The sequence below is a fragment of the Oculina patagonica genome, chromosome 2 (genome assembly GCF_052425735.1).
Source record: "Oculina patagonica isolate OP01 chromosome 2, crgOcupat, whole genome shotgun sequence".
In the NCBI taxonomy this organism is placed as follows: Eukaryota; Metazoa; Cnidaria; class Anthozoa; order Scleractinia; family Oculinidae; genus Oculina; species Oculina patagonica.
The window spans coordinates 31,315,133-31,342,828 of record NC_135759.1 but is presented as its reverse complement, the minus strand read 5'-3'; the positions used below and the strand labels follow the sequence as shown (position 1 = coordinate 31,342,828).

The following is a 27,696-nucleotide window of genomic DNA, read 5'->3' as shown; positions in this document are numbered from 1 at the left end:
AAAACTTTAACTGCACTTTTAATAACTTCACCGCTGAGTTGCATTGTAGTTTACATGGTTGGGGCCGCTTTATTGAATTTTGGTATTTTAGTTTCACCTTATCATTCCTAAAATAAGCCAAATGCTACATACTTTTAATAGCAAGAACCGGCTGCCATAAAAATGTCTTGTTGAACAACAGTGAGGCCTTAAGTTAGATACAATCTGTATGGTCGTCATATTTACTTTAATTGGTACAGTCTGTCAAAAAAATATGGATTACATAACATTTTCATCTGATGTTTGATCTTGCAAGATCCTTTAATGTAAGGGAAAATCAAGTAGATAATATCAGTCTGTGTTTGCTTTTGCTGTTTGCGTTCTTACAATCGATCTTTGTTGGACACTTTCTCAGATGTCTCTTATGTACATTTTCTCTCACAAACAGCACAAACAGTTCAAGGTTGAAGCAATTGTCTGCTGAAAATGGCGACGAGAACCATTCTTTTCATGGTACTGTTCCTTTTGCAAGGTAAGCACTAGAGACATATTTCTAACGTTTTATGAGAGGTAAATCGAGTTCAAAAACAGGACAAAAATGGCAATTTTGGTACAAAACGATTGACACAATATTGACGCAAGAGCTAGAGGGAAGATAACACGGAGGCGATGGGATGCCAGACAGTAAGAAAACATTTAAATAAACGCGGCGACCATGCCAAACTAAGTTCTGCTAAAAAGTTAATGTACTTGACTAGACCAATGGAAATTAGGAATTTGTGCTGTTGTCAACGACAGACATAGGAAATGGGAGGGAAGATAGTTGGGTGATTTCCATTATTTTCATAACTAGCCTTTCAAAAAAGTTTCTAATTGAAACTTTTCCTTTACCTACACCTGAAGAATGTAAGCCATGCCTGCTTTTGCAGACACGGCTAATATTGCTATTATGCTTCTAAAACTTTGCTAACAAACTTGACTGTGTATAAAGTATGACAAGGAGCCTGAAACATTTTTTAATTATACTAACATCATTGTCATTATGCCTTAACAACTCATACTAATGTGTTCGTTTACTTTATTCTTGTTAGTGAACTCCAATAGGTCTTTTAGTGTGTTCTTGTAGATTCTTTCTTACATTTGTTTAATTTATTCCTACTGTGAAACCACCATGGAAACTTCAAACAATAGAGAACCTGCTGTTAGGCAAAGTGAGAGGCGGAAAATAGGAAGTTATAAACAAAACAGGGCTCGCTTATTAGTCTTTTCTTACCCATTTCAAGTTTGTGGACTATTTCGGAATAAAAAATAAAATTTTGTGAAAGAAACGGCGCACTGGCACCAAAACAAATAAACCACAAAATCATTGTTTACCTCTTTTTCATGCACTAATAAAACCAAACAAGACACACACAGTTGACCCTAGATATAGCTATCTGTGATAGATGTGACAAGATCCAAATGCCGAATGCCGCTTCAAAAGGGAAGAAGGGTAAAAGAACGCTTGTTGTTGATTTTGCAGAGGGATCTGTTTGCTGAAGTTTCATTGTACTGTTATTGTTTATCATTGAAAAGTCCGCATGTAAAATTTAAAACTTTCAGTTGGTTTTCACTGATTTTCGGTTCTTTTTGACTTGGTTTAACTTAACGAATTGTATTCAGTTGGTATGGATGAGCTTTTTTCTCGTGCTGCCGATTTACAAACTTATGGATGGGACATTTTGGGTCGTTTGTTACACGGCGGCGGCCGCCGTCGCGAATTAATTCACATTTTGCAATTAGCTTCAATCCAGTTGACAAAGGAATATTCTTCCCTACTGCGGCGCAATCCATAAATTAAACAAAAACTAAATTATTTGTTTAATAAATACCACCTCTAAGTAAGAGAACCGCTTCAGACAGATTTGCCTAATCATTATTACAATTTTTTTGATATACACTTTGTGCTAAATTGGATAGATTAGGGATCTTCAAACAAGGTTCTTTCAAAGTTGAAGCAATTGTTTAATTATGTTTCACACCGGTGAAAGGTAAAGCGCTTATGAAAATTGTTTTCTTCTTTTTCGCTACAGAAAAAATCGACTGCCTAAAGTGTTACTCAAAGTACTCTCCATATTTCCGTGGTTACTACATGGAAGCTAGAGACTGCCCAGGAGCCACCTTAAGAAATTCAACCCTCACGGACCAAAACACTGTTTGCTGTATTTTGGATAGCACAATAGTTCCTAACATCCCGCAAAACATCAATGTTTCTCTGGATTCTTACCTGAAGATGGTTGGGGATACAACAAGGACAAGGGCATTATATCCTTTTTATATGCAAGCACTGAGTGAGGCTGGGATCACGAACAGACAAGAAATAGCAGCATTTACTGCACAAGTGAGTTTAAAGAAAAATTTTAAGCTGCTTCTTACGCACCCATAACTGTAGTACAGTGGAACCTCGGTATAACGAAGGGCCAAGAGACTGGCAAAATATGTTCGCTATAACGAGGTTTCTTTAAATCGAGGTACCTTTCCATATATTTTACTATTACTGAGGCGAAGAATATCTTTTGTTATATCGAGGACTTCGCGATATAGAGGTTCGTTAAATCGAGGTTCCACAGTATACTATAAAGGTGCATATATTTTGGATAGTATCCAAAGGATATGCACCTTCATGATTTCAAGCTCAGCTGTTGATGAATTTGAGAACAGGAAATTTTCAAATTTATCCATATTACTTTATTTGTTTAGTTCGTTTTGGTTTCTTTCCTTCCCTATAAGTTCCTATCGTTCATAATAAACATTATCAACCATTGTATGGAATGCACCCTTCAATTTTTAATACTCCTATGATCTAGACATGGCAGCGTCTCGAAAATACCTATGCAAAGTTCTTCGTATTTCCATTACAGTTTCCCTTCTGATTAAAGATCTATGTTTTATTTCTGAGAAACAAAGCATCCGCAAGAAGGCACGACGGTCTGAATGGTTTGGTTTATTAGTGTATTCCACTTCAATGTTCCATTCAGTTAACGTGGAGTCATATGTTTGCCACAATCAAAAGTAATGCTGAACTTCTTTTGTTTACCACAGATAAATAATCAACTAGCACATTAACAGTACTCTCTCTTTCCTTAGATATTATATCAAACATCAGGAATGAATTTTTCTGAGGAGAGCTCTGATGGACAGGAATACATAGGAAAAGAAAACTTGGGAAATACTAAAGAGGCTGATGCACGCAAGTACATCAGTCGAGGATTTCTGCCTCTGATTGGAAAACACATGTACCAACTTGCAAAATCTTCGATTAATAACAACATTATCCGTAAGTATACACTTAAATATATCATTACCTATTTAAATATTACTAAACAGACGTGGTTTTTGGTCAATCCTGCCTTAATTTTTACATGATACCAAAACCTTAAGGTGGCAATGAAATATATAGCACGTCAATTCTGCTATTGAAAAAGAGGTTTTCCAAACAGTGACCAGTTACCTTTTCATACAAGTCGGCCTAAGCATGATTTTCATTGAGGCCAACAAAAACCAAATTATGATTTTTCAAACCAGTCCAATCCTTATCTCTTTAAATCATTGTTTAGGGAGATTGAATTGACACTAGTTTCTGTTTGACAGACTTGATTGGACCATTAAGAACCATCTGTATGTCTGAACTTGTTGACTTTCATTTCAATATTTCCTTTTTTAACAAGATGATAAAAAGTGCAAAAACGGCAATATCCCGCATTGTAAACAGCCAATACACCGTTTCGATTTGTCGTCTTTCATTGGTCTAGCTAGCTTTCGTACGGCAACCCAAAATAAAGGCTTACCGCTGTCCGTTTATTTGACACCACGAAAACTTCCGCTATTTTTCCTTTCGTCTTCTCTCTTATCAATTGAAATGGGTAGTATTTAGATGAATTATTTTTTATAATGCACTTGCAGGTCAGCCAGAGATTGTGGCGTTTCCTTCCGTTGGATTCCATGTTGCTGCGTGGTTATGGACGAATGGATATAGCTCAGCTGACAACAGCAGCTCGCCCACTGGGAACTTAGGGAACTTCTGCAATGGAACTGAATACGGCTTCGCGCAATTATCTATCAATGTTCAGCAAAGTACAGCTGGTATCGAAAAATTGTTCCAATACTGGCGACATACGCTCACGGTAAAATTAACCGTTTCTATTTTGAAGACAGTCACAAGAGATTATTTTAACCCTAAAACAAGAATTACACAAGCAAGTAAAAATAAACGATAATAACGAACGACGTTTCGGAGTCGTCATGACTCCATTATCAAGTTAACAAAAAATGAAAAGAATAAACTTTCAGAAAAAGTTCGCTTAAGATTAACATAATAAAATATGCAATGACTACTGCTCACCATTAGAGTTCACAGTAGCTCAGTGGTTAGAGCGTCCGACTAGTGTACGGAAGGTCGTGGGTTCGAGTCCCATCTGTGAACTCAGAATTTCTTTTCTGAGTTCTTTCTCTCCACACATCAATCCATTATTATTATTTAAAATATGCAATGTCACGCAAATAGTTTGGCTCGGATTGAGTCTGATTGGACATTTAGAGATGGTGGCAATTCTCTGATTAGTAGCATTTCATGCACTAAATACTCGCCATAATCAAACTTATTCTTGCACTTCTTGATGACATGAAACTGTTTGTCAAGGACTTTCGGGACAATACAGTGCTTGTCTCTATTATGCTTGCCAATAGATGATGTATTGTTCTTGTGCTCGTCCACGCGCTGGTGTAAATGCCTCAGTGTATATCCTACATAACTTGCATCACACAAGTCGCATTGAAATCTGTATACAACACACTACTGGTTTACAATAGGTGGTTTTTCTCTTGTACTTTAAGCTTTTGTTCGATTTTGTTGCTAACAAAACTGGTTGAATGACTGTGCGAGTTTTCTGGCTTAGTTCGTTGAGTTGTTTCCGTACAAAATCTGCAGAATCCTGATCTTTGAATGGTAGTACTATTCGAACTGTTGGACTCTCGCCAGTGGCTGGTATTTATATTGGTTGTCGATCTTCGGTCTTTGAACTAACCAAACAACGGACGGTGGTATTGATGAGCTTTTCCGGATATTTCAGCCGGGAGAACAGTGCTTTCAATCGGTCACATTTTTCGGAAAAATATGACCAACACGATGATAAGCGATATGCACGATCAAGCATGGTTTTCAGGAGCCCTCGTTTATATCGAATATCAACATGACTCTGGTAGTGGAGCAAAAGACCTGTGTTCGTAGGTTTTATGTAAACCTTGGTCTCGATGTTAGGGGCTCTGTTCAGCAGTTGCATACCAAGAAAGGGAAGCACTCGGTCTTTCTCTGTTTCCATGGTGAAATTTACTGATGGATGGCAATTATTGAGGACTTGAAGAAACGTAGCCGCTGATTTTAGATCAGGCATGATGGTTAAGGTGTCGTCGACGGTATAATCTTTTGTAGAATGAAGGCATTTTACCTTCACGCTCAAGAGTTTCTTCGATGTAACCCATGAAAACGTTTGCCAACATTGGTCCCAGTGGCGAACCCATGGCGACGCCATCGGTCTGTTCATACAATTGCCCATTGAATTGGAACAGCTGGTCTTTGGTGGATGCTCTGAGGACGGGTCTATGAGGTCCGATCTGCTGAGGTTTAAGTGGTGTGTTTCATTGAACCAGTTGTTTGTAAACGCTTTGTCTGCCAGTATCTGTATGGTTTCCTCCAGCGGCACATTGGTAAATAGCGAGGAAACATCATACGACAATAATAGGACATCACCATCTTTGATCTTTAACTCGCGAATTTCGTTTGCAAACTCAAAGGTGTCGGTCATTGTGTACCGGTTGTAGGACAGAGGTTGTAGCTTCTCCTCTAGCCATTTCGCCAATCCATAATTGTACGTTTGTGTGGCAGATAAAATGGGGCGCATAGCCAGACGTTCTATGTGGGTCTTAGGCAAACCATACAAGTGTGCAAATCGGGAGCCTGTCGGGTGCACGGAATCCGCAATCGATTTGGGTAGAATTCTCCGGACTGTAGATTCCAGGTCTTTAAGAATTCACGAATTGGAGGGTTTTTTATTACTACCACAATGGTAAAAAATGGGAAAAGGCAGGAACATTTAAACGATAGGTATAACGTTTTTTATGACCGTCGCCGATAAACCGGAAAGATTCATCGTTGTAGCCAACCCGAGGTGGCCTGCTCTATAAGCCTTGTGGTTTCTTGGAGGTCTCCTCGCCCTATCTTTTTAAGTTATTTTGTATGTTTAATTCTGAAGTGGCTAATAAATGATGATGATGATGATAAAATCAAAAAAAAATACTAAAGGGAATATGGATGTTGTACAATCTTGCATTGAAGCCACGTTTACAATATCTATGTTCATCATGTATTAACAGGTACTTGGTCTTCCATGTCCGTCAAAAGGGAAAGGTCCAAGCTGTTCAGTTGGCAAAAGAAAAGGAACGTGTAAATTGGTGACAAGCTGTAAGGGAGAATATTCTGCAACAGGATGTCCTGGAACTTTACCAATCACATGCTGCCTTGGTAATGACTTGTATTTAGGGACGGACCATTAGAAATAACCGAATGGGGCTTGTAGGACAATTTACATTCGTTGCATGCATTTTTTTAGGCATAACCGCTTGCAGGAATTTTTTTAGACAAGCTTCCCTTGCAGGATTTGATAGCAGTAGTAACAGCATTTGATAGCAGTAGAAACTGACATATGCGACATTAAGAGACAGCGTCTACTTCTTGTACGTTGTAGATGCCATTATAAAGAATTCTTGAGTGAGACTGCTCGGCAGAATAACTATAAAATGTTTATTTCGTAAAGAACGAACCTTAATCTTCTTTTGGATCGAGTATTACTCAATTCGTAGGAGACAAGTTATATCAATTAAGTGGAATAAGTCAGTCCGAACATTTGACTAAAACAATAGGATTATTTACCATGTTCCATTTTCCCACAGATTGTCAAAATCCGATCGACTTGGCTTTTGTATTGGATTCCTCTGGCAGCGTCACGGTAACAAACTTTCAACTTGGACTACAGTTTATCGTAAGGGTGTGCGAATATTTCAACATTGGATATCCTTATGGCACTCGAGTGGCTCTCATCAGATACCATAACGTCCCAAATATAATGTTTAGTTTTAACACTTATGTCAAGAAGCAAGACGTCCTTAATGCAATTGGAACGATTCCATACCAAGCGGGTGGTACACGCACTGACTTAGCTCTCTTAGAGGCCCATACAAACTTGTTTGGCAACCCTGATAACGGCGTGAGACCTATAGAGTTGGGTGTTCCAAGAGTGCTTGTTCTTCTCACTGACGGAAGAGCGAGCTCAGGAACAGCCTCCGTCATCGAGCCTTCTAGAGTGCTCCGGCAAGACGGGGTTAGCATCTTTGTTATTGGAATTGGTCCGAACATCAATACGAATGAGCTAAACATCATTGCCAGTGACCCTGACGCTGATCATGTAGCTTCTTCAAAGTCCTTTTCGGAAGTAAATGCCATGGTAGGAAATATGCAGGAGGCCTCGTGTTATGGTGAGTATCGTTCATGGCATATATCATCTCGTTTCAGAGAAACTATGCCACCCCATGTCAATGCCATGTCATACCGTGCCATTCCGTGCCGTGCCGTACCGTAAACGTTGCGTTTTATTGAACTTAACTGGTCAAGCACGTGCACGTGCACGTGCACGAGCAGCTTTTCCTCCTGCAAACATGATTTTTTTTAAGATACGAAGGGGGTACATATCGCAGTAACATGTAACCTGTACACATATCACAAATAAATTGTAGCGGGACATGTTGCGGCGTGTTCGCGCGTGAATGCTGACTCTTTTCAGGGTACGTTTCGCTGTAAGATGTCGCTGCTTCCTTTCTATTGTGCCAGTGTACAATTTTTGATTTTGCACACATTGTGATTTTGCCTCTGCTACATGTTGCTGCATCGTGTTCCTGTAACATGCCCCTTCGTATGAGAGCACCTTTAAGGTTATTACTTAACGTCAAAGGCATTTCTGTTATGTTACATCTACATCTTCTCTTTTTCGTCCATAACTTTCAAGAACCCGCTGTGCTGGAGGAAGAAAGAGAGGTGATGTCCAGTGTGGAGCAAAATGCCATAAAATATTATAAATACGACTTACTAAACAAGACAGGGATAAAGACTATATTTCTGCAAACAACCCGTGGAATGACTGATATCTCAGCTTCGACGAGCAACAGGAACCCACGAAATAGTCGCCTTAACCTTGGATCCTGTGCACCGCGTGAAAGCAACAAGCTTGCTGACACTGATCGTATTTGGGAATTGGATGAACTTGAAAGTAGTACTTTTTGTAATGCTACTATTAATGGAGGTTGTACCAAGCCTCTCATTGTGTCTAGCGACGAATTCGGTGAGGAAGGATTGATCATTTATGTGAAAACGTGCACCAGCAGGTGGTTCTACGTTTCAATCGAAGGATTTAACAAGACAAACACGTTCAATTTGACGCTCTTCAAGGATCTCATTAGAACAAATGTCACGGTAGAAAAACAGGTTTGTTTGTTTTTTTTTTTGTATTCCATCATAAAGTTGCTGTGACATGTTAAACTATTTTCTTTAAAAAAAAAACAGAATTGCTTCTTTAGAGTACTCACATAAAGGAGAAGCTAGAAAAAACCGCTCGCCCACGACCCACTCCATTCTACACTCCTTTTCGGGCTTTCGTTTCCTGAACACGTTGTTGACGTGTTTTTCCCAAAGACCTTGATAAATTGTCATTTCATTTACTTCAACAGTAATCAACCTGCTTTGCTCCACGTTCTCTTAAATGAATTTTTAATGTAAATGCATCATTTAAATTTTGCTTTCAGATTCCCACTCAGAACAACACGGAAAACACAGAGAGAAACGATACCACCTTTCCGATTCCTAAGAAGGTTTACGCTGGAGCGGCTGTAGCAACCATCGGTACAACAGCAACAGTAGCAGCTGTGGTTACACTGTCGTAAGTATTGTGTTTTCTGGAAAGTAAGGGACAGCTTCAATTCCAAACAAAGCATGCACTTGTTTGCATGGATCTTTATTTTTCTCTGTACCTGCAAATATCTAACGGTAACTGGTTAATGCTAAAACTATCGTCTTAAAGTGTGTTCCATTAAAAATAACATTTGATGATGTACGTGGACGGATGTGAACAAGGTAACTTTTAAAGTAACTTATCTGGAAAATGTTCCCATTATTTTCATTTTTTTAAATTGATAGCATGCTCAATGATTGTACGAGTTAAGGGTCTATGGGTGTCCAGAATAGTTAAATCCGGGGTTTAACTGTGATCCTAAACCTAGAAGAAAAATCGTTTTCTTTTTAAATTCTTCAGTAAAGGTGGGGCGTGCATCGTGCTAAATAATGTCACTAATGATAAATCATGCTCTTCATTGCAGATGTGCAAAGGAATTTCAAATCAAAGGCTCAACAAAGATTAAAAAGAAAAAGAAGAAAGAGGAGGCGAAAAACAATAATTCGGCAGATAACAAGGCGTTTGAAGGAGACGATGATGAAAAGTATCAGGGCACTAAAAATCGTTCTAGTCTCACTCCTTTATTAGAGGACTGTGAGCAAGGATCAACTTGTGGAACATCAAAAAATGTCTCTGGTGCAGAGACCAAGCTTCTTAAGAAAGAAAAAACTCGTGCGATTTTTGTTGCTGAGAAAAAGGCTAACGTCATAGCGGGGACAAAAAATTGCAAACAAGGAAATGGTACACAGCAAGAAAACTGCCACGTTGCCGAAATCAAGTGAAGATCGGCACAGAAAATTATCGCGTCACGGCAGTTTGGTTTCTTCGATGATTTATGACTTACATAGAGAAGACACATTAATAGAACAGACAGTAACGTCAGAAGCACCAGGTAATGAAGGAAGCCATTCTGGTGTCAAACGAAAGGTTAGGAGTACAAGTGTCTCAGTATCTGTTGTGACATCGAAAGAAATTCAAAAAGAAAGGGTTTCAAACGGCTTAGAGGAGTTACCGCAACATGCAAAAGAGTTGCAAGCCATCGATAGCGAATCAGAAAAACAAACAATCTGTTGCTTTCAATGGCAGCCATCTTCATCTAACAAGAAGGTAGAGAAGACTTCAAAGGTTGAAAACCAATTGGAACAAGTTGATATTGAAAAGAACGAAACTGAAGTAAGAAATAACGAGAAGGAAAAAGTTAGTTTCCTGCTCCGGATGAAATCAAAAATCACAAGGCGTAAGGTCATGGCAGTCATGTGTCCTTGCTTCACATTCTTAATCTTGGAAGGTGAAACCGAGAATCGCACCGAGGAGAAGCCATCTGACAAGGAAAAGGAGAAAAGTGACAAAAATCGTCAGGAAATGAGGTAAATAAATCATCTGTACGGACGTTTCTTCGTTCGTTTCTTTGTTTTGTGTTTAAGTTATTGGCAAGAAAAAAAAACGCTGTTTAAAAAAAATTGAGCAATTTATCAAATGCATTTATAAACGTGCCTTCTTCAAACCGTTAGGCATTTGGCATACTTTAATTTAAAAAATGATAACAACAGTAACAGAAATGACGGGTTGTAATTCAGTAGATTCCGTTGTCGCGCATCGAGTGGGCGCAAGAGTTATTAACGACAAAATGTGAAACTCCTGGAAGGTTTTAGGAGACGTAAATCTAGGATTTCTTTGATATAGAGCACATATCTCTAGATGAGCCGCAGAGTGAAACACAAATTGGAGACCCTCTATGCAAGGAAGACTTAATGAAGAATGAAAGTAAAAATGTTGTACTTTCCGGACCTTGATTACTTACCTTTAATGTGATGAGCAACAGCAGAATATTTATATATTGGTCAAATTTTAAATCATTTTCTTTATACAGGGACAGACGATTTGAACGAGATATGCAAATGAGTCAAGCCTTTTGTGTGTTAGCATCGCAGCTTTTATTCCTGGCCGGAGCAGATGCTAGAGATAATACCGTAGGTGTTTATATACTTTGTATAACCTTGCTATAGATCATTTTCATAACGAACACCAAGTCGATAGAAAACTGTTTTTGAATATGGAATTTGACCCAAAATCCTCTTGGCGGATGTTGCCATATTTTTGCCAAAAAGTAAGCCATTTTGATAATTATCATTACTTAAGATGGTCAAGGTAAATTGTAAATATTCTCAAAGCAGCGCGTTGCTAAAAAGTTCACAACAACGCTTTTTTGTAAGTGGAGAAAATAAGCAGAAAATTAGTTTGCAAGTATCCTACCATGTTATTGATATTCCTTTTATAAAGAACACTAATGAGGTAGATTTTATCAATATGATGATGTAGAATTCGTGATTTGATAGGAAAATGGATTTTTGATAATATTATTATCTTAAGTATCAAACCTTGTTCTACCAACCTTGTTTGTTTCAGATTGCCTGTGCTGTTGTGGCCATTACCATGAACTATCTCTCTCTCGTCACCCTCTGTTGGCTCATTGTCCAGGCTCTTTACCTGTTTTCCTTTACCAGGAAGCGTGAGAGCGAGGTGAAGCGGAAAATGATAATGAAACTGTATTACGGAGGTGCATGGGGTGAGTGGAGTTATTAACGATTTAAAGCAATGAAAATTGGTGAAAAATACATTTATGTCAAGTTTAACGAAGTTATATAATCATATTATATAGATTTAGGCAAGCCTAAAAGCGGAGCTCCCCATTTATTTAATTTTCACTGGAGCTTACAATGTTTTCATTCTAGTGAATAAGCGGCCAAAGTACTAATGTTTATGGCGGTTTATAGGTGCGACACAAATTTAAATAGCTCACGGTTATACTGAATGTCAGCAGTACGACAAAAATAATAATCTTAAAGCGGGGCAAAATCATTACTCATGGCACGAAAAATTACTTTAGAGTACAGTAAATTATCTGCTTTCTAGCAATAGAAAATAGTTTCGCGATCCTGTTATAGTTTCGCAGCAGTTTAGTAGACTCCACAATATCTATTACATTGATATAGGATATATTCAACGTGCGTCACAGAGTCTGTCGGATTAGCTCAATCGGTAAGGTGCCAGTCTGAGGATCCGGAGGTCGTGAGTTCAAATCCCAGAGGGTCAAGTTTTTTTTTTCTTTTTTCCTTTTTTTTTTACCCCGTAGCAATAAAATGGTTTGTTAATTTATCATATCAACCCGATTTAGATTTCGAATGCTCCTTCATGTACGATGCTGGCTTTACAGATAGACACGAAAGTCATCGATCGATTATGGCTCTCAATGTCCACTTTTTTGGCGGTCGATTACTTTCTACACGTAATTTTCAGCCACATTTTGTTTCATTGCTTCTTGTTTTTCTTTTCAAACCTCTTTAAATTTTACAGGCCGCCTTTATACGGCCTTCTTGCTTCACTATTTCTACCATCAAACTATGGCGGCCATGTTGCGCGACTCCGTACGCCGTACGCCGTACGGACGCGCCCGCGAACCATGCCGCTATCCATGTTGACAATGAAAACTCATTTCGACAGTGTTCCTTCTTTCATGCGTATGGGGCTCTGCTCTGCGGCCCTGCGGGCCGCTGTACAGCTCCGCTATTATGGTACTTCAGTATTGTTTACATGCACCATACAATATTTTGTTGCCTTGTTTTGTACAGGTTTACCCCTTTTTGCTGTGCTTATTCTTGTCTCCAAGTATGAGTCGTACAAAGAACATCCACAGTAAGTTAGCCTTTCTCATTTTAGCACGTTACAATACTATATTTATATGAATAAAAAGCCCACTGGAAGACGTACAAATGTCCAGTTCCCTCTTTAAGACGCGCCTGCAGGGAGTCATGGTAGTTGCATTCAGCAAAGCTCTCGCGAGTCTTAGCAACGGTGAGTACAACTACCTTTATTCGCTGCAGGCGTGTCATAAAGAGAGAATTGGCCATTGACAGAGCTTTTTGCAATAAAACAGTGTAATTGTTATTGTATGTTTATGGGCGTGGTTTATTATCAGATTTATTAATTCTAACTTTTAGTTTTTATGATTCTCGTTTTTTTTTTTACTTGTTACGAATATCGTTGTCGATTGCATTCCCTCTCAATTTTTTTCAAGGAAGATAGAAATCATTTTCAACAATACTCTACCATTTTAGTTGTTGTTGTGTTATGGTGGTGGTGCAAAATTTTTCTTTCTGATTACTTTCATCAGCTGCTGGATCTCATTCACCGACGCTTTAAGCTGGTCCGTGGCAACACCCATTATTACGTTAGGAATGGTGAGTAGATACTTAACACTAGTTCCTATTAAGAAACCTCCTTGTAATATGTTTTCCATTTGCATTTACCAACTTTATCAAATGCGTCCTGGTAGTAATAAAACATCGGATCCCAAAGATATAGTTCTTGTTTACAGCCTAATGTATTTTGTTTTTGATGTATTTTATTTTGTTTGTTTGTTTGTTTTTTTACAGATGTATCCTCCCTAGTTTCTCTTTGCGTAATTCTCTTTGTTTTAGGTGAAAACGCTCTCTTTCATTACTTGGGTTGCCAAAAAGGGGACAAGGGGCGTCTTCCTATTAACAATGTCTTGAACTTATGTCCGGGATTGAACGCAGGAATTGTTTAAAAACTACTTCATATATGACTGAATTACTATTGGCCCTTTCAAATTACTTTATATATTTGACAGAATGTCTGCTTTAATGAACTTTTATCAATAAAGACAGTTTGTGATGCCTATCAAAAAGAGTGTGCATCTCTTTAGTGTTCTATCCTACATATTTGTTGTGTTCCAAAAATACCACAGTATATATAAAAATATCAGACAGAAATTCGTGTATTAAATTGTTGCTCCTCTTTTCAGGTGCAATTAATACTCATTGTGTTGCTGGTGAAAGCTTTGATTTCTTACCGTAAGTCCGGCGACGCAGGGGAAAATGAGAACAAGAAAAGTGTCATCAAGTAAGTATCTATCAAAAGTTATATTAATGGACATTTTACAGGTTTACCTCGATGTAAAAACTTGTGAATTTTTTTTCTTGGTTTTGGATCAGTTGTTTTCCTACTCTATATTGTTTCAAGGTTCTTTGTTCTCTTGGTCGTTATTTGTTTTAAGACACTGGTGAGTTTCACAGGTTTTTTACATCGAGAATGAGCCAAAAATACTACTACAGTGGGATGTGTGATACAGTCGAGCCACATTGACATGGACCTAACAAGACGTGTCAGGAGCTGGTCGGCAAAATTGTTGACGTAAAGACAAGTTTTAAATTTTTGGGCCATTTCTCCAAAAATAAATATTGACTCTCTGTTTAGCTCATTAGCTAAATGAAATCAAATGTGGATTTTTCGACGTTAAAATATATCTAAAACAGCGACGTTTGAATAGTTTGACTATTCTTCTTCAGGCTGTTAGTGGCATAGATGTTGTCCTTGTGCGCCCGCGGTCTGATTTTTGACAACCGCTGTACGCCCACTTTTAGTTGGCTTTATGACAAGGTAATACCACAGGTAACCAAAGCGTACTATGAGAGTTTGTATGGATGTACTATAAGAGTTTGTATGGATTTGAAATAAAGTTGAGAAAAATATCTCTTTTTACCGGTGAAAAGTTATAATGAAACTTTAAACCTTACCTGGTGTCACGTTTTTGTATTTCTAGTGCTTTAGAAAGTCATACGCGCGATTTTCGTCTAACCGTCTGTTGCGTACTAAAAGAAAGACAAGGTAGGAAAGCAAATTCGAAAGGCGAACGCAGGCCTCTTCAAAAAACTCGCTAAAGAAGCTCAAAACCAGACGTAGCTTGATCTTTTTACTTCACGATCCAAGAGCGATAAATATTCCATCTTTCTGTGTAATTGAATTGTATTCAAGTCGAAGTTTGGAGCTAAAAACTTCATTTGAATTCACAACTTCGGCACAAATCGGTCGCCATTAGGCCGTGAAATCCAAATGCGAGCACCTAGCTAACGGTCGAGCCTAGGGCGAGTACAAAATCCACCCCATCCGGGGGAGACAGAGGAGACCTCTTGTAAGCACCGTCTCATGCTCACTACAACCACTATAAGTTAATTTTTGTAACGTTGGGAACGGTGCACAGATTTGAATGTTGATTGAATGGGTTGCTGACGTTTGGGTTTACCCGCCGTTACAAAAATTAACTTATAGTGGTTGTAGTGAGCATGAGATGGTGCTTACAAGAGGTCTCCTCTGTCTCCCGCGGATGGGGTGGATTTTGTACTCGCCCTAGGCTCGACCGTTAGCTAGGTGCTCGCATTTGGATTTCACGGCCTAATGGCGACCGATTTGTGCCGAAGTTGTGAATTCAAATGAAGTTTTTAGCTCCAAACTTCGACTTGAATACAATTCAATTGCACAGAAAGATGGAATATTTATCGCTCTTGGATCGTGAAGTAAAAAGATTAAGCTACGTCTGGTTTTGAGCTTCTTTAGCGAGTTTTTTGAAGAGGCCTGCGTTCGCCTTTCGAATTTGCTTTCCTACCTTGTCTTTCTTTTAGTACGCAACAGACGGTTAGACGAAAATCGCGCGTATGACTTTCTAAAGCACTAGAAATACAAAAACGTGACACCAGGTAAGGTTTAAAGTTTCATTATAACTTTTCACCGGTAAAAAGAGATATTTTTCTCAACTTTATTTCAAATCCATACAAGCCTTCTTAGTACATCCATACAAACTCTCATAGTACGCTTTGGTTACCAGTGGTAATACCCGTTTGAGAGAGGCTTCCGCAAAAAGGGAAAAAGAAAACCAGTTGGTTGGTCTCAATAGAGCACGACCAAAATGATTTTATGTCAGAAAATATCGGTAGATTCTAGGAGATTTTTTTTCCTTTTCATCCAAGAAACAAAACAATTTTAGCCACACCTTTCTTCACTTTTACGTATCCTTATACTTACTGACATAACTTTTTCAACAGGTCTGGTTTACAAACAGTTGTTTGCATAACAATCACAGTCATTCTAACTTGGCTTCTGGGATCACTGTCCTTAAACATCGATCGCGATGTCTACCATACCTTTTTCACAATATTTAACGCACTGCAGGTAATGTAATGCTCTGTTCTTTTCCTATTCATCTTTTAAGCACTTTAACGACTTTGCTACGTAGACTGCGGTTATAAAGACTAACGAGAGAGATTTTTTCTGTTCTATTTAAGTACTTTATTTTGTTCTATGGGGTCAACCTCACATAAAATATTACGCGAAAACATATCGACGATTATTCATGTACATGGAGTTTAGGGGATAAATCATTTAATTAATGACATTGCATAAAGAATGGATAGACGATGCTAACAATGAACATTCGTTGCTGTCGTTTTGTCAACAGGGTTTTGGTTTCTTCCTATTTTATGTGCTTTTAAATCCTGAAGTTCGAGAGCTGATTCTTGCCGCTTGGGAATGGAAAAGCTCTTCGCAGACACCGTTTGACGAACATCAGGCTATTGAAATCGAAGATGAGGAGGTAAAATTGATAGCAAGAAGGTTTTAAGTTAGTATATATTTCAAACCAGGTCCCGGTTGCTCAATGGATGAACGCTACACCCTGCAGCATGAAGGACTATCCAAGGGATAGAGCAAGTTGTTTTTTCAACATGCGTTTACTAATTTATCCAGAGGATAGCGTTATCCACCCTTTGAACAAATGAACCATTACTTCTCTTATTACACGTGAGAAAATAGTATTCTTAAAAACAAAACTCACAACAGCAACAATATATACCACACAAGGCCAAATTTGAAAAGCCAATAAACAGATTTACTTGTTTAATACAAAGATCGATAATAATGTAAGCCTTTGCTTTGAACAACTGATTGCCTCAAACATATGGGCAAACCCACAGTCTTATAATCTCAAGCGCTTTTCTGAAGAGACAAGAACATTGAGAAGCTTGAGAAGCTTAAAATCGGGCGCTTTGCCTTGAAAGGCAGGGTTCAGTACAGCAGAAACCACGAAGCAGTTACTTAAGTAGCACTAAGTCCGACTGTGTTTGTGTAAGTCACAGGGCTTGCATGAGCTGTATTAGTGTGCATAATATAATATCTAGAACGTTGTCGAGATTGCATTATTACTTAATGACATGATGGTTTCAATTTATAAATGTATCTCACAAAATACAAATAAACGATTGAAGTAGACGACTAGACAATGTAAAGTTTTAAGACTTAGCAAAGTGCAGTGTATTGGTAATACTGTAAGGTGCGGTTTCACCTGAAGGTCGTGTGCTTTTCGGTATTTTCCAGGCATTGCACTTTGATGGGACAGTACTACAACTGTTTACCGGGGAACTACTATTGTCAAGAAAATGATCACAACTTGTTGATGAATGATTGAACATTTGTTTCATACCATTACTGTAATAGCAATTGATGAAGGCTTTTAGTCCTGAACCAAAGTACAAGGACTGGGAAATACTGAAACCCATTATCAGCCACCTTAAACGGAAATATCTTGTTGGTGTTTCAAGGAATCCAAGGAAACTTCACTCATCCCATGTATCTATGTATTTCGGTATTTTGTAATTTTTTGAGTGATTTTTGGGGATGTTTGGCAGGTGATTTGAAGTTAGAAATTGGCAGACGGACACCAAACAGTCCCGTGACATCCTGGAGTGTTTTTGCATGGGGGTCAACTGTGTGATGATGTTTCCATTTTTTTCTTCAATCCCCACTGATAAAGAACTGTTGTTGGTGTTATGTTGGTGTTATCACATGTCAAGCCTTTAACAAGGTATGAAAGAACACAAGGATTTAAATTATTCTGGTGCTCAATTTTTGCGTAACTAAAATTAATGTTACTCAAATTCCTGATGGATTCTGTCTTAAACTGTTACGAGCTTAGTATTTCCAAATTATTGCATGTCAATGTAAGGCAAGACAAGACATGCCTTGGTTCTTATGTAATTCTCTTAAAAACACATAAGATATTGACTATAATTTTGTCTGTGCTATGGCAATTCACAGTGGGGTGGTCTTGATGTGTCTTTAACTTGTAGACTGGACTGGACTAGTAAAACGCGGACTAGTAAAACGCGGACTTGTAAAACGCCTCTAGACACTTCGAATTCCTTGGCCACAATCATCTTACGGCTCTCTTCAATACATAATGTCTCAAAAAAACAGTAACCTCAGAAAGAAGTCAGAAGCAAATAAGGTCGAAAGACCGAATTTGAACATATAACGGCAAATGTTCTAATGTCACGAACGTAGGAGTCGTGTAGGCCCGTCACCTTTATTTACCACATACTGCCCCCAAATTAAAACAGTACCCTCAGAAAGAAGTCAGAAGCAAATAAGGTCGAAAGACCGAATTTAAACATTTAACGGCAAATATTCTAATGTCACGAACGTAGGAGTCGTGTAGGCCCGTCACCTTTATTTACGATTGACTGTTGATTTCTGGACGGGCCCCGTTCTACCTCGTGCGAGCAATACAAACGACTGCACTCAACAGACGTCAAGTAGTGGAAAGAAAGAAACATATGCACACAACTCATAGCATCAATCCCGTTGTTTTAGTAGGGGTTTGCAGAACGAACATGTGCTATACTGCAAAAACATCTCCACGCTAAAACAGACCATAGAGTGCTCAAAAAAGCTAGAAATATGCCGTCGAAGAAACACACAAGAGCTTCAAACACAAATTGTTTCGCTCGCTAAACCGTTTAGTTTTATCCGATTTACAAGCGCTTGTTTTACAAGTCCGCGTTCTACAAGTCCGTGCTTAACAAGCCCTCGTTTTACAAGTCCGCGTTTTACAAGTCCGCGTTTTACTAGTCCTCGTTTTACAAGTCCGCGTTTTACTAGTCCGCGTTTTACTAGTCCGCCTTTTACAAGTCCGCGTTTTACCTGAGTCCGCGTTTTACTAGTCCGCGTCTTACAAGTCCGCGTTTTACTAGTCCGCGTTATACTAGTCCGCGTTTTACAAGTCCGCGTTTTACTAGTCCGCGTTTTACTAGTCCAGTCCAGTCCTCGAAATACAGTATCCCAAAACTCCCCGCCCTCTAAAGATAAGTCCTTGACGGTTCTTGTCGTTTTTCGGTGCCTATTCATCTTCGGCATCTTTCTCATCCACCTCTCGTTCTGTCCTGTGTCTTTCATCACACGAAAGAAAAGCTGATTCTCAAAAAATCTGCCACAAAAGGAAATTGACAAAAACAATATGAAAACCATATATCGAAAGTTTCTTATTCTAAAATTTTATCATACGTCTTAATTCAGAGCTACAAAGAAGTTCCTCCTTTTGAGTTATTGATACTGTTCTTACAGTACCTCTTTCCACTAGCGAAATTTTACAAAATTCCTTCGCGGCGAAAAGGTAGCGCGAATCCAGAACAGACTCCAATCGAGAGTGGGTTAATTCTAGATTACTATTAATTAACTATTACAACATTCATTTTTAAAATAGTTTCCCAAGCCGACTAAGCTAACTAAACGTCGAGTGTATCTTTCAGTAAACAAAACATGCCGTTATGACGCCGGAAATCCAGCTCACGCATACTATACCCCGTGACTCACGCAAACCTCCGACTTACGTGCTACTACAGTCATTCCTTTCTAAACATTTTTTTTTACCACCACCGTACCTTTCTACCCAAAAAACTCATGAAACCGCCCGGTTTTAACCTGTTTTAACCTTTCAAAAATTAGAGCGTTCGAAACTAAATAAGATCCGTAATCACAAACAACATACAGCCGTTTACCAGCACTCTTTAAAACTCCTGAAACCCTTCAAAATCAGGCAAAATAAATCTTTGAAATAACCTTCATCAATGTTTCTTATTTTTTATTCAGTTCTATAAAATGCCTTTCATACACTACTGTCAAACAAAAATTTCAATTTCCTCAAAGTTTCAAGACAAAAGAATAACAAATATTTCGTGCACAATGTAATTTGATTAAGCCAATATTATCACGTCTAAAAATACTTCAAGCAATTCAGTGAAAACCCGTTTTTTTTTCGTATCAACGAAAACCACTTTCGAATAATCAATACATGAAAATAAAAATAAGATCAAAAGGAAGAAAGGAACCTTTCTAATTATTTGAAGACTTTCAAAGCCGTGATATTATGCATCCAATCCGCGATAAAATTTAATTACAACAAAATCCAAGCCTCATTTTGAATTCCATTTTTTTCAGTTGATACCTTTATCCAACTTGTGAAAAATTCCATTCAAGTTCCTATTAATACTGTACATTCCCAATGTTTTGCTCAGGTCTTCAGAAGCGTCTTACTAACCGAATCTAAAATAATTCCAAAACATGCTGTACAAACATTCTACTCTTTGTGACAAACGACTTGACGACCAATTGTTCAGAAATGAAAATCGACACAGTTCTTGCTAAATAAAAAAAAAGTTTTACGGCGGAGTCAGGCTCAAAAAATATACCGCAAGATCACACCCCCATTCATAGTCAGAAACCAGCAAACCATCTAGTTTGCTAAAAAAAACACTGCGTGACATCAATGACGTTACCTTTTTCATTTACAAAAATAACTTTTACTTGTCAAAGTAAGTGCAATTTCACAATGGTGAATATCAGTACAGAATGGGGCCCAGTTCTCGGCCGGGTCCAGTTCTCGGCCACTTTGTGTTTAACGCGTTTTTCATACTCAAGTTGAATCAAAAGAAAAAGGTATTTCCTTCAAACGATAGACTGATTCATGAGCTTTAAGTATCTTCAGTTTGATCGTTCAATTCGATATAGAAAGCTCACACGTCGAGTTTACGCGGAGGTAGGTGAATTTGCATTCCCGAAAAAGTTGTTTGTTTACGGCTCCAAATTCATGGATGTAGTTAAATTCGTATTTTATCCAAAAGCCCCCACCATACGAGCTAATTTTTGGCATGTGAAACGTAGAATAATTCAGCTTTCTGCTTTAGTTAACTTTTCGTTGAACCGTTGTATTTTTTGGTCTTAATTTACTTCGAAATTTTTTCTTGCGACGTTTGCGTATTTGCCAGTTCTCGGCCACCCTGCTCGCTATCACAGCTTAGCGCTTGGTTTTTAATATAATTTCATCTGCTGCTGCCAGAATGAAAGAAATAAATGTTTTAAAAATAAAGTTCAATCTTATCTCTAAGTTTTGAGCTGACTCTTGTCTTGTCTATTATTTCTACAACACCTAAATCTTTCAAGACCTTTTCACTGCAAAATAAACCATCTAAATGCACGGGTCACACAATGCGGTTTTGCCAGAACCTGCACATAGGCAACTAGGCGCGTTAAAATCCTTCTTTTCTAAAGTAAAACAAAGCATCATAAAAATAATTTGGGATCGATAAAGTATAAATAGGTTTACAGAGTGATTTTATGACTGTGAAAATTAATTGAGCATTTTTTTACAGATAATTACGCACAAGGTGGCCGAGAACTGGGCCCACAAATGGAGCTTTTATTTTTATTATTGCTCGGGCAAATTAATTTTTGACCGGTCGATAGCTTTACACCAAAAAGCTGAATAATGTAGCTAGCTCTGGGAGAAATTTCAAGTTCCTGCGGTTCTTCTGAGGTAAGAAATACAAGTTTACGTCAAAAGTGGCCGAGAACTGGGCCCCATACTGTACTTTGCCCCGTAAGCTTTTTTCTCTGTCCTTCCGCCGAAGCAAAAAAACACAACCTGATTACACATTAACCCAAAAGTCGACCAAGTGTGCCTGCAACGATTTCCTGTCAAAACTAAAATGAAAACCATTGCGGTATGCGTCACCCGTAGCGGTTTTGTAGCAACCCTGAGCTATCCCCGTCTTTTTGGCCGCGCCAGGAGACTACGCTCTAGGACGACCAAAGGGTAAACCTTAAATCGGCCACGCCCGATTAATAATCATACTTGCTGCCAAGCTCTGCCACCTATGGATAGAAATTTGATTGAGCTCGACCTAAACTTGAAGCAAGACAAAAATCAACAAGTTCCGTTACATTCCCATGGCATGTCTATGCAGATGAATTTTTTTATTAATGCCCTATGTGTTTCAATATAGGACAAAGACAAAAAGAAGGGAAAAAGCAAAAATAAAGCTACAAAAAATAACACGAAAGACAAGAAGGAGAGCAAAGAAGGGAACCAAAACGATCAGGCTATTGCGAATACCGTTCAGACAGTGGCCGAAGCAAAGATGGCAGCTTCCTCGATAGCTGCCAACAGCAAAACGAGAAACACAGAGAACGTAACTTCAATTAAATCTGACGTTCAGACAGCACCACACCGAAAACTTGGTTTGGCTGGCATAAAGTCCAATGCAAGACCTACAAAGCTTCCTCCTATCGAGCAACAAAAAAAGACAAATCCGCCTTCTAAAGGGGCAGTGCCAAGACGTAAGATAACCCCTCAAGGACCCCCACAGGTGAACTACAAGAGTTAAGAAATGGGTATCTAATATAATATGCAACTTGGCTACGCCTGTTTGTCTACTGCAAGAAAATACCAACGGCTCTTTTATCACTCGTTAAGCTGTGACAGTTAAGTTAAAAGTATATGATAGATTTAAAATACCCATGAATTAGTTTTTCGTAGATAATCTAAAAAAAGAATACTTTGCTTAAATCTTATTTAATGAGTGACAGATCCTTATCCGACGAAATGGACCACACCCTTAATTCGCATTGTTTTATCACAAGATATATAGTCGCTGGTATAACATAAAAGTTTTCGGTTAGATGTATAGTTAATACTACGTACGTTTAATAATATCTTATGTTCACTGTACCCGGGGCACCGTGCAGGAAATAAAAAAGTATAAAGTCGTATACTAAGAAGCTGGAATTAAATGGAGAAATTTAAAATTCTTTAAATGCACCCCAAAATTATCAACAGACATCAGCATTTTTTTCTCATAGAAATCGCACATGGATTTGAAGTTGCTCAAATATGTTTTTTTTCCTTTTCTTCTTTATAGAAATTCCTAAAATCGATCCAAGAGGATCCAACCACTAAACGAAAGACCGTGGGCGCTTCACCTTCACAAAAAGATAAAGGCCTGCGGTCACCATCACCAAGTGCTCAGCAGTCACGAACTACACCCTGGGACAAGAAGACAGTGCAACTGGAATTCAAAGATAATCTTCCTGTAGCAGGTAAGGTTAAGACGGAATCCACTAGGAAGTCGAGTAATATTTATTAAAGTTGGACAAAAATCAAGTACCAGAATAATTTAAATCCTATTGCGTTATTTCCTATCCTTAATAAAAGGTAAAGATTTAAGTAATTATCCGTGATAACACCAACAACAATTTCTTATCAGAGTCTGAGAAAATGAATTTCAAAGTTCACAAGGTATAAGCAAAATCTCAGGTGTAGCCATTTTGGAAATTCGTCTTAAGCGATTCAGTGGAATTTAGTGGAACTTCGAAATTTGTTTTCGATGTTTGGTGTTGTTAGAAAAGTTTTCTTTTGATAAGATATTTGAAGCAGTAACAAAAAAAATTTGCAATAAGGTGGAAATAATTCTGGTACAACAATTTCTTATCAGAGTCTGAGAAAATGATATTCAAAGTTCACAAGCTATAGGCAAAAGCTCACATCTTTTAAGCGATTCATGGGAATTCAGTGGAACTTCGAAATTTGTTTTCGATGTTTGGTGTTGTTAGAAAAGATTTCTTTCGATAAGATATTTGAAGCAGTAACACAAAAGCTTGCAATCAGGTGTAAATAGTTTTGGTACATAATTTTGTCCAATAACTACTCGAAGTCCTGGCGGATTTCCTCTTAACTAGTTTGAACAGTCCTACAGTAGTATAAGCATGTGTTGCTCACCCACTTAAAGAAATAATGTAATGTTTTGTGGGAAAGTCTGGTCAGGGTGAGAAGACGGCTGACAATTCATGACTACATATCTACCAAGCAAGCTAAATGATTAAACTATCGTCAATTATTGTGAAGAAAGTTTCTCTTTTATCATCAGAATATCTTATAGGAAAACAAACTGATTAGCCAGAATCAGGTTCAGCTCGTGTTAATATAATACTCAAAGATCAATACGACGCCGTCACAACTTTTTTATTTTTTATTTTTTTTAATTTTTGTTTTGCGCGCAGGCAGGGAAATGGAAGGGAAATAAACCATTCGAAGGCAAATGAAGTGAGAGTTTTACATTATTGGACCCTTATTTGAAAAAAAAACATACGAAGGTCGGCACTTTATCGAATTACCATGAGGTTGCTCTTGAAGAAAACAGAAAACAGGAACGTCTCGGAAGTGATCTAGGTGCTGTGGATTTAATACAAGATTTATATATACGAGAAATTACAGAAAAAATAACTTGTAACTACTTATGCTCATTATATGACCAAACTACCCACACCATTTATTTAAATATGAAACTAAATTCTTTTCTTTATCTATCTAGCTTTCAGCTCTCCGCCACCCAACGTCCGCCCCAGGACCCCACAGCGAACAGTAGTTCCCAACACCACTCCGAAGAAGAACCAAAAACCAGTGAGCAGAAAAAAAACAGCAAAGGGGAAAATGCCAACCAAGCCCTGACATCTATTTCCTTGAAGCCATTTTCAGTGTTTGTTTTTTTTTTTAAGTGATAACTTCTGCAAGCCGAAGTTAACGGATACATGATGTGGCCAACGGCTCAAAATAGATAATCCGGAGAGCAGCCTTTCCCCAAATCAACCAAGTATCATGTGCTCAGCGGAATTTGGTCCCTGGAAGGATGAGCATTACTAGTACCAAACGATACTAGCTATGTGCAACAGGGGCGCTTAAAATGGCCAGCGAATCAACTATTTGACTGTATAACGTTGTTATTGAGTCATTTGTGTCTCTTTCCAGAATGAAACGTCGCTTATTGTCTTAGTTCCTTCTCCCCTTCTTGGAATAGGTGTGGAATCACTGAGGAGGCAAATTAACTGCAATTACATGCAAATGAAGACTTTAAAATGTCTTGATAACAACGGAGAAATACCAACAGCGCTGGAAAGGTCACTTTGAAAAACGCACTAAGCCAATCTTCAGAAGGCTGGAAATACGCCCATATTGGGCGATACCCCGTGCGATGAACGCAAATCACTCCATCACTGAGATCTTTATTAGAACTTTTTTTGTTCCAAAATAAGACCCACAAAACAAACTTACAAAATGAAGAAGGCAGGGCCGAGAAATGATATCATTAAATGATAATTCTGAAAATTAATTATGTATTTATAAATAAATCTCACAAAAGTTTACGTGGTTTGGTCGTGGATGACTACATAATTTCGTAAGCCATAAGACAAGTACAATTTATGAAAGAAATACAGTTTAAAATATTACAAGTGATATATTTTTAAAAATATCACCGACAGAGCATGCTGAGGCTATGAGTACTTGTTTTAAAAGTGCTTCGCTTCTCGGCCAACTGTTCATTTTTCGACAATCTTTCGGCCTCGGGCATTATCCTCCAATATACCAGCAAGCCAGAAAGGGGTTTATTTATTTTATAACCCTCCGATTTATTTCTACAACGCGCTTCGACGCCAGTAAATTTATAGGAAAACCCCTACGTTATAAACCCGACTTAACTGTGGTTGAAACAAATGTAAGTTGATTGGTTTACGTGATTTTTAACTCTGTGATTTTATTAAAAGTTAGAATTGAATAAGGTGACTTCATTCGTTTGTTTTGTGACTGCCTACAAAATCGGGCGACGGATATCAAATCGGACGGGGTATTTTCGCTGATATCCGTCGTCCGATTTTGTACCACGTGATGCGTTTTGTCAATGAACGCGCGCAAAAGTTAATGGGTGGGTTGTAAGAGCTCATATACCATTGACCACAAAAACGGTAACCGACAGGAGCTCCTGTAGCCGATAAGCGCCAACGAAAACAGCTGGGAAGCTCGAATATTGCAATTCTTAGGGCGTTTTTAATAAAATAATTGTTCCACTCGCGCTTGTTGGATACGAGATCGATAAAGCCAATTCGCCGCGTCGCGCCTCGTTGGCTATCTACCATCTCATATCCAACGCGCGCTCGTGGAATACAGTAAAAACCCGCGTGTAAGAACCTAGGGATTTAAGAACCTTCTGGCAGAAATTTGCTTTTTTAATACCCCAAAATATAAGAACCTGTTTAGCCAAACAAATTCCAACAGGTTCTTAAATGTAGGGTTTAACTATTTAATTTATATATTTTTTTTACCAAAAACCAGAAAGGTGATGTTACCGGGGTATATACAGTATGTTGTTGGACTTTTGGCAACATGGGTACATTAATAAATATTTATAATGAAGAACAGACCAGATTTTATACTATTTTCTGATAATCAACAACAATGTCTACTCTGAAAGTGATAAATGATCATCGCAGTGAATTTCCAATTTAAGCAATTGGAAATAAAGAAGCCTGAAAAAAATTCAGGCTTCTTTATTTCCAATTGCTTAAATTGGAAATTCACTGCGATGATCATTTATCACTTTCATATAATCCGCAGTTCATATATGAATCATTTCATATACATTACATAATGTCTACTCTGTAGAAATTAAGAACCTGATTAAGAACCTACTTAGCCTAAACTGTCAATAAGTACCCCATAATACAAGAACCTGTTTTGCCAAACTCTGAAAAAAGTAGGTTCTTACACGCGGGTTTTTACTGTAATTGTTAAATAAACCATAGAAATGACGTCAGAAAGAAAATGTTCAAAACTCAAGTTGAACCACGAGCCGTTAGGCGAGTGGTTTCACTGCAAAGTTTTGGACATTTTACGACTTTAACGACTGGAAAAATAAAACGTTTATCACATAAGAGCTATTTAATTTTATCAGGTGAAATGTCCGTGAGATTTACGTACGCATGGCAAATATAAGGCTTTATTGAATGTCGTTTTACTTAAACTCATCTAAAAATAATGTCAACCTAACGTCTTAAGCGCAGATATTTGGTTCCTGTTTCGGGACATCTCAAATGTATTAAAATGAATAGCAAAAATGAGTCAGCCATATGATCTAACACTGATCTAACACTGATTTAATTAAAGGGTTTTTTTTTTTTGCTGTAGTCGACCTGGTATATGGATGGCTTATGATATCCTACTCCATGTAGGTCTCGTGAATTGTCTCGTGGAAAACTAAGGTCATTACTGATAATTAATATCCCAAAACAATTCTATATTAAATAAATGGAAAAGTCGCTTTCCTTGCGAATTTTTTGTCTAAAAAAATGGCTAGCCAAATTTAAAGCTCTAATAAGAAAATCACTCACTCACTCATCCTCTTCGCTCCTCTGACTGGAGCATAAGGATAAGAAAATAATTCCACTTTACTATCGTTGACGTACGATATTTTAATCATGACAGCAAATCGCACCTTAAAAACAATATTTTATATTTGCCCATTGATTTGCCATCAAACGCATAAAGAGAATGTTTTGTTTCCTTCAACACAAAAACAAAACAGCTAATTACCAGAGCAAAACCAATATCTGATGAAGGTGACTATTGTAGGTCGCCCATGGGAGTTATGTTTTGAAGCGTTTTCAATGCACTTAATGCAGACTGCCCCTAATGACAGCCTGAATTTCAATAAAATCCAAAGAAACCATATTAACATCTCCGTGTCCATAGTAGAGTGTTTTAAACCATTTCATATGCCCACGCCATTATGTTCGACGCGTTGCAAACGGATTTAGGCGGAAAGAATTGACCAAACATCGGCTGCAATATCCAGGTAATATTGACTTATCTGATTAACGTCCAGACTAGGTATAT

At 38.0% G+C, this 27,696-nt stretch overlaps 2 pseudogenes across 1 annotated transcript; one reads left to right on the top strand and one right to left on the bottom strand.

Moving 5' to 3' along the window:
- The first annotated feature begins 373 nt into the window (after nucleotides 1–373).
- Nucleotides 374–25,576, top strand: LOC144644162 (uncharacterized; annotated as a pseudogene). The gene is made up of 19 exons (XR_013569055.1): nucleotides 374–511; nucleotides 2,052–2,359; nucleotides 3,106–3,295; nucleotides 3,922–4,142; nucleotides 6,388–6,535; nucleotides 6,964–7,545; nucleotides 8,073–8,548; nucleotides 8,866–8,999; nucleotides 9,436–10,378; nucleotides 10,882–10,981; nucleotides 11,418–11,577; nucleotides 12,641–12,704; nucleotides 13,183–13,249; nucleotides 13,837–13,934; nucleotides 15,911–16,037; nucleotides 16,324–16,458; nucleotides 21,980–22,342; nucleotides 22,895–23,072; nucleotides 24,344–25,576. The product of XR_013569055.1 is annotated as an uncharacterized LOC144644162 (transcript).
- On the bottom strand, nucleotides 4,511–5,535 carry LOC144638514 (uncharacterized; annotated as a pseudogene).
- Nucleotides 25,577–27,696: the final 2,120 nt, after the last annotated feature.